Source organism: Pinus tabuliformis, chromosome 1_1, assembly GCF_031772625.1.
Source record: "Pinus tabuliformis cultivar Carrire ecotype Pingquan chromosome 1_1, CPIR1, whole genome shotgun sequence".
NCBI classification, from domain to species: domain Eukaryota; kingdom Viridiplantae; phylum Streptophyta; class Pinopsida; order Pinales; family Pinaceae; genus Pinus; species Pinus tabuliformis.
The window spans coordinates 899,997,584-900,006,289 of record NC_142297.1 but is presented as its reverse complement, the minus strand read 5'-3'; the positions used below and the strand labels follow the sequence as shown (position 1 = coordinate 900,006,289).

The window sequence follows — 8,706 nt, the reverse complement described above, 5'->3', positions numbered from 1 at the left end:
TTTTGATATTGATCTGGGATCAATTGGAAATAACTTCGGGTCAGTAAGAGTGTGTTGTGGCCACCAACAACCCCCCTCCTTATTTAGTATTAGCAATAACACTAAGTAAGTGGGGACCCTTAGTAAAAAATTCAACAAATTCAATTAAGGTTGAGTATTCTACTCCTTAAGAAAACATCGCATCGCACGAATAAAATAGGACATTTCCTTGTGAGTAAAATGATAAACTGCGAGAATGCAACGCGAATTCCATCGCATCGTAGGCATTAAGAAACGCTCATATTGAAATAACCTTAAAAAATCATCGATGGCCGATATGTGATATCGCATATCGCAATATCGCATAATAATTTAATGATTATAACAATCTGTAATCTGCGATCTTGCGATAACACGATAGCGCGATACTACAATCTGTAATCTGCGATCTTGCAATAACGCGATAGCGCGATACTGCGATATGCGATCCGCGATGAAAATCGCAGAAATTGTCCGTCGCAGATTTTCCCGGGCTCAACATTCAAGAAAATTGGATACGCGCTTTAATGGAAATTAAGGAATGATACACCAAGTGTTAATGAAAGACACTTTTGTGTTTTTCGAAGAGTTAGTTCACGTCAGGTGGCATGTTTTTGTACATCCGTAGAGTTCAGAGCTTTCTTGTCGATTTTTATTATCATTACGCTCTCCTCATGTGTGAACTGCAGGAATGAAAAACATAAACAACATGAAGCAATGTGCAGGAAGCGATTAAGAAAAAGGGTAAAGCTCCAATACTCGGAAGCAGAGAAAAAAAGCCCTCATGAACGGATACCGCATGCAACAAAACCGCAAATTCCAGAGCGCTGCTGAGCTATCCATTACAGATCTTTCAGTCAGAGCCATGGTGGAATGAGTAGTTGAACAATGCTGATATCAACAGCCGATTTAACACTCAAGGTCAGAAGCTCATGAAAGCAGTAGGTTTACAAAAATTTGAAGCTTATACCCGGTGAAAGAAAAGGCGCTAAAGGCGAAAAACGCACCAGAAAGGCTCGAATCAAAGAACGGAGGCAGTTTTCGATGCGCGATTAGCACCTAACGCTAATCGCGCATTGCTGAGAAAATTACTCAAAAAGCAAAGTCCCTAACTGTTGAGTCACTCATAGGCCCAGAAAACGCAAGAAAGCAAAGGCAGAGGCAATTTGAGGGTTAACTAAGTGGAATGTGGATTATTACTGAGCATACACAGTAAATCCACATAGCCAGAAGATGATTCTTAAGTATATCTTCTATCTTGTTGCTGGAAAGATGGTGCCAGCTCTTGCCATTTCTGTTTGCTTAGCTCAACCAAAAGCGGAAGACAGTCAGCCGACTCTACCTAGGCGAATATTGAATGTTCGCAACATTAAGGAGCAAATACAGAAATAGTTAGATATTAGATTTAATTTTTAGAAATAGTTTTGCTTAGAAAAAGGGCGGTCATTTAAATTTTAAACCGTATCCTGAATCTGTGTAATTAAGTTATTTAGTTAGTAGTATTTAAACCCTTCTCATGCATTTAGAGAAGGGTCCAGAAATTTATCAAAAACTTGTCCTCAGAACATGCACTTTTGCACCCTCAGAGGAGGTTTTGGTGAATGAATGGATCAAGATTTGTTGATGTTTGCATTTGATATCTGCTACTGATGTTGCACTTCTGTACTCTTAGTAGATGTTAGAGCAAGGAGAGATAAATCATTATTAGTTGAAGCTTATGAGTAGGACCAGTCATAAATGGTACTTTTATCTCTTGACCATTTCTTCTTATATGTTAAAGTGATATACAGTTTTAGTTGTTTATATGTTATTGCATGAATGTTTGAGTTATCATTTGGCACTTTTGTACGGTGGTAGCTATTTATTTATGTTTAATGTATGAATAGCTTATTATGCGATATGTTGTTCACAACTGTTTTGCCTAACTTTTTATGCGAAATAGTTTATCTTAATTGATTTCTTTTCTTATAATCGCTGAATGATCTTTATTACCAGTTGTTATTTGAAATCTCTTTAGATCGCATAATAGAAGAATTACATCCCAGGGTTAGCATAGATTAGATGTGCTGTTTTTATTAGATTACAATAGCATAGAATTAGATTAAAGTTTGAATTAGAATAGTTTAGATAGGAACTGTTAGATCAGCAACATCCAATTCTACACACACACACATAGATTGGGAAACTGGTCCCATTATCCCCAGTCGGACCCGCTATACCAAACGGATAAGGAGCTGCCAACCAAGGTCCGGACCGGGCGGGTATCCCCCTTGTTGTCGACCTGATTTTCGGGGCTTCAACATATTTGGCGCTAGAAGGAGGGCCTGAACTATGAATGGCAAGTAAATCAAAATCTGAATACCATTCTGAGAGTAAATCGCCCTCATCATCTCCCCCGACTTCCCCATTACATTTAAATCCAGAGTCAGAAGTCGCTCGAGTATCAATCACTGCTACACACCCTGATATTTCAGACCAATCTACTATTGAACCTCCTGAAGTCGAATCCCTGATTCACAAACTTCAGCGATTTTCCATCTCTCCTCAGAGGTCTGATAAATCTCAAGGCAGCGTGACTTCGCAGTACAACCCTGCTCATCCCCTGACCAGGCTAAAGAGTGAAAAGTTTGGCGTCAAGCCAACCGAATTACCTCTTCCCACCAGGAAAAGAGCGAGGAAATCACCACAAGAGTCTGACAGTGAGACTCTTTCGTCTGCATCATCCATCTCAACTACTTCACCGCGAAGTCAACCATCCACACCTCCACTCCAGATCATTATCCATCCATCCACTGGAACTCCCACAACCCCTTTTCAATCATCTACGATCATAGTATCCTCATCCTCCCAGCCACAGGGATCATCTTCTGCACTTTCCTCTGTTAGCAGTCCAACAATGGCCCAGTCTCCATGGAACAATCCTGGGGCAGTCTTAATGCCTGCGCCCTTGAGTCAAATACCGGCCCATCCTGAGAAATGGCTGCCTAAATTTAATCCCGAGGCAGGCATGCTAGCAGAAGAGCACATAAACAACTTCATGCTTTCCATTAATCTCAATGGAGTTACTAATGAAGATGTTGTTGTTCGGCTTTTTCCCTATACACTGCAAGGGACAGCCGGGTCATGGTACTTTTCATTACCCTCCGGATCCATCACAAGTTGGGATATCTTCCAGGACCAATTCCTAACCAAGTTTGGTGATGACAGGTCAACGGCAACGTTAATCAATGACCTATCCAATCTTAAAGCCGAAATTAAAGAGCCTATCAAGGATTTCAATTTGCGATTCAACAAAATTTTCAACAAAATTCCTACCGCTTCCCAGCCCAATGAAGAAGTGCGATGTGAATGGTATATTACCGCTCTGCCATCGAATATAGCAATCTTCGTGGACAGGGCAAATAAAACAACCTTAGCTGATAACATGAAAGAGGCGATAGCAGTAGAGAAACGAATAATAGCCCTGGAAAAGAGATCCGCGATAGAGGAACGTAAGTCCAAGAAAGTCACCTTCAAAGAAGACCCCAAAAAGAAACAAGCAAAAGATCCTTTTGATTTGGAAGGATTGCAGAAAGTTCTAAAGACCATGTCCAATGAAATGGTCGACATAAAAAAGCAAGTAGCAGAAACTTCTTCGAAAAAGCCCTACAGAGCTTTTAAAAGAGGTCCTTCAACGGATACAAAGCCACCCAATGTCATTTCAAATGCTGAATCCGAGGAAGAGGAAGAGGAAACTGCCACTGAAGGGCAGACCGATGACGAAGAAGTTGTGGAATTACAAGGAATGTGGGATTTCATCCTCCCACAAGAAGAAGATCAAGAAGTATTTCCAGTTAGCACACGAAGCAAAAATCAGCTTGATCCTCCCCAAACTACCCCTAAGCCGAAGAGCGTAAGCTCTGCAACAAAGGATAAAGTCACAACAAAGAAAACAACATCTAAAGCGACTCAAACTAGCCCAGTCCAAGCAAATGAAACAACTCCATCGAAAACACTGATAGTGTCGGATGAAATGGAGTACAATATTATTGATGACATGAAGAAGACTAGGGCTAACATCACTCTTTACGAACTGAGCAAATTGAAACATCAACAGAAGATAATGATGAAAGAATTACATGCCGTGCCAGTTGCACCTTTGCCTGCCGCTGTACTTTCTCAAGCCTCCCATAACATGGGAAGACCTCCAACTAACGCGATCAATAAGATTGATCCAAATGACATCGCCTTAATTGGAGGAAGATCAAGATCTCACACTCCCCCGTTTCTCCTTACTTATGAAATCTTCAATAAAAATGTGCACAATTGTTTGGTAGATTCCGGTGCTTCATCAAATATTTTACCCAAATCTATATGTGCCAAATTAAATGTTCAACCACAGAAATCCGCAGTGCGCATAGTTCAGCTAGATCGATCTCAAGTCGAAGTGATTGGCGAACTAAATCAAGTAACCATAAGATTGTCATCCAACCCGAAGGTATGTCAGGTTATTGACATTCTAGTTGCTGATATCCCAGAATTCTATGGCCTAATTCTTAGCAGGGATTGGTCAGAGAAACTCCATGGATACTTCGCAACTGATTGGTCGCACATGTGGCTGCCCTACAACGGTAGACCGAATCAAATAAAGGTTGAACGAGAGCTACACCAAAAGTACATAGTAACGGAGTTAGAGGGAGAAAATGAACCGGTAGCGTATAACAGCAGTATCATTGGCAATTACTCAATAGATTCTTTCCTCGGCAATTTCAATGCTCATGCATCACCCTATCTAGAACATTCTGTTTTGTCCCAAGTTGAAAATTTTTCTCAAACTAATAGTTCAAAATGTATTAATTTTTTAGATAAACCTGTAAATAACTCTGTGTTTTGGAAATTATTTTTTGATGGCTCTAGATCTAACGAAGGAGCAGGAGCAGGATGCGTTCTGATTAGCCCAGAAGGAGATAAAATCATGCTCACATGCAGACTCGAATTCGATTGCACAAACAACACAGCAGAATACGAGGCTTTGGTTCAAGGCCTGTACAAAGCAATCGGGTTAAATGTCAAGTATCTTCAAGTCTTTGGAGACTCTGAGATTGTGATTAAGCAGGTACGTAACACTATACATTGCTTATCAGGTCACTTAAAACACTATCAATCCTTAGTACAAGATCTGACTGAGCATTTCATAGCGTTTAATATTTCTTCAATCCCCAGACTCCAAAACGCAAGTGCAGACCTTTTGGCTAACGTAGCCTCTAAGCTTATTCCATCCGAAGATTTTAGTCCAGATAGATTCTCAATAGAATTAATCTTTAGACCGTCCATTCCTGACAATGACGATCCTGATATCGTAAATTTCCTCACGTCTGAAGGATCCTACTCCAATCAAATAATTAACGAAGACCAGCACGATCGACAATTGCAACAAGATAGCACTAATAATGCTATACCTAAGTCGGTGGTCAAGTTAGAAGACTTGTACGATTTGAAAGATCGGTTTAAGAGGTCTACCAATTCAAAACTTTACAGTTCAACCTTGAACTACGAATTAGTAAACCTAGGGACCGATGCTAAACCACAAAACATTAATCTAGGCCTTGGCCTAACCCCAGAAGAGAAACTAGCATATATTCGTCTTTTGAGACAATATAAAAATGTTTTTGCCTGGAATTATGATGAGCTGAAAACATACGACACTTCTATCATTCAGCATACTATTCCCATGATCGATAACGAAAAACCTGTCCAACAAAAGCTGAGAAAGATCCACCCCAATTTAGAAAATCAGATAAAAACTGAGCTCAATAAGTTACTGAAAGCCAGGATAATCTTTCCCGTCAGACATTCCAAATGGGTCTCCAATATGGTACCCGTTAGAAAGAAAAACGGAGATATTAGGATTTGCATTGACTTTCGGAACCTTAACAAAGCCTGTCAAAAAGACAATTTTCCTCTTCCACCTATGGAGCAGATACTGCAGGCAGTGGCGGGCTCAGAATTAATGTCTTTCTTGGATGGATTTTCAGGATACAATCAAGTGTTGGTACATCCTGATGATCAGTTGAAAACCACATTCAGAACTAAATGGGGCACATACGCATATCGGAAGATGCCATTTGGTTTGATTAATGCTGGTGCCACATTTCAGAGAGCCATGGACATCGCATTCAAAGGTTTAGTCAATAAATCTGTAGTAATTTATTTGGATGATATAACAGTGTACTCGAAGAAGCGAAGCGACCATCTCAAAGACCTGAAACAAATCTTTCAACGATGTTTAAGGTATGGAATTTCACTTAACCCAAAGAAATCTTTTTTCGCACTAAGTGAAGGGAAACTTCTAGGATTCATAGTGTCAAAATCTGGTATTCACATTGATCCTGACAGAATCAAAGAAATTTCTTAAATATCCCTACCTCATAACAAAAAAGCCATGCAATTTTTCCTTGGTCAAATCAATTTTGTAAAGAGATTCGTTCCAGACTTTTCACGAATCGTGTCTCCTTTGCAAACCATGATTAAAAAGAATTCAAATTTTAAATGGGGTCAAGACGAACATGAAGCATTTAATCTGATCAAGCAAGCTATTATTAATGCTCCATCTTTAGCAACCCCGAATTTTTCAGAGCCTTTTATTTTATACACATTTGCCTCAGATAAGTCATATGCTGTGATTCTAACTCAAGCGAATCAAGAAAAAGCAGAAGCTCCAATTGCGTTTTTTAGCTCAAATTTACAAGGTGCTGAACTCAATTATTCAGATGTGGAGAAACAGGGTTATGCTGTTTTCAAAGCGGTCAAATACTTCAGACCTTTCTTACTTAAAACCCATACTAAGATCATAGTACCGTTTCCAGCGGTAAGGAATCTTCTAGTACAGAAGGATGTGGATCAGAAAAGGGCCAATTAGGTTACTGCCTTACAGGAATATGACCTTGAGATCAAACCAGCAAACATTGTAAGAGGTCAAGGCTTCTGCAAAATGCTGGCCAGAGCATCGCAACTTCCTGAAATTCCATCTGAAGAGGTACAAATGTGTGAGGTAAGCCTAAACGATGCCGAATCATTATATGCTGATATCATTTATTATCTTAAAAACGGGTATGCTCCTTCACATCTTGATCATACTAAGAAAAGAGCTCTAAGATTGAAAGCTAAGCAATATCAGCTCATAAATGATATTCTTTTCAAAAAAAATTATGATTCTGTTCTTCTTAGGTGTCTTGAGAAAACTGAAGCTGAAAAAGTTTTGCAGGAACTCCACGATGGCCCAGCAGGCGGACACTATGCTGGAGATGCTACTGCACATAAAATCTTGCGCGCAGGATATTACTGGCCCACGCTGTTCAAAGACTCGCACAGCTACGTGAGGAAATGTCAAGTCTGCCAAACTACTGCTGGAAGACAAAAGAAGCCATCCCTGCCCCTACAGTCGGTAAATATCGAGCAACCTTTCAATCAGTGGGACTTGGACATAATAGGTGAGATCGTTCCTCACTCTTCTAAGCAGCAAAGATACATCCTCACGGCAACACATTATTTTACTAAATGGGTAGAAGCAGTTCCACTCAAGACAGCGAATTCTGAAAATATTATTGAATTCATAGATCAATTTATAATCACTAGGTTTGGATTGCCATCCGCTTTAACGTTTGATAATGCATCATACTTTTCTGGAAATGCAATAACTGAATTTGCACTTAAAAGAGGATTCAAACTTAAATATTCGGCCAATTACTATCCGCAAGGCAATGGGTTAGCTGAGTCAACAAATAAAAATCTAATCAGGATTATTAAAAGAACAGTTGACCAGAATCAAAAGAATTGGCACAAGGCTTTGATATATGCTTTATGGGCAGATAGGATAACGCAAAAAGCTTCAATCGGCACTTCTCCCTTTAATTTAGTTTATGGGAAACAAGTGGTTCTTCCGAATCACTTAGCCATTCCCTCTTTGTCTTTAGTACAATACATCGATGAAGTACCCACTTCCTCCTTACAGCTGAGACAAATGGAGATAATTAAATTAGAAGAACAACGAGAACAAGCTAAGAAAACGCATGCTCATCATCAAGCGCTAGTAAAATCCTCTTTTGATTCAAGCATAATGACCATAAAAGATTTTCAGATGGGAGATTTAGTTTTAAAGTGGGATAAGGCTCATGAAGAAAAGGGCAAACATACAAAATTTCAAAGGATGTGGCTTGATCCTTTTCAGATTGTTGAAGTCATAGGTCCATCAACATTTGTGTTACAGGATTTAGCAGGTAAGAGGGATCCTTTGCCTGTTAATGGACAAATTCTCAAGAAATATTTTCCATAGAAGATTATTCTTCTATTTTTGTAGAATAGTTTCTCTTTTCATAATAAAACCAGTTGTAAGTGGTTACATTAGGTATTTACGAAAAAGACACCAATTCTCTTTCAGATTTTGAACTTTTCGCTTGTATAAATAGCAAATCTTTTTGAAAATTGATCTTTATTATTGACAGATACAATTAAAAACTTTAGCCTAGATATGATACTAGTTTCAACTTGAAAAAACTTTTTAATGAAAGCAACCTTTAGTGAAGAAATTGTTTTATCTCAGTACAATGAAAGGTATCAATAACAAAATGAAGATTCTCTGTAGAACAGCTGTTTCCAAAAACTCTATTATTGTCGTCCAGAGCTATCTTAAGGAAACAATGACTTCCTCCC

General features: G+C 39.1%; 1 protein-coding gene across 1 annotated transcript in view; it reads right to left on the bottom strand.

The window, feature by feature from the left end:
* The window catches only part of LOC149217313 (putative L-ascorbate peroxidase 4, peroxisomal), a 159,614-nt gene that overhangs the window by 136,270 nt on the left and 14,638 nt on the right, over nt 1-8,706 (bottom strand). The window lies entirely within an intron of this gene.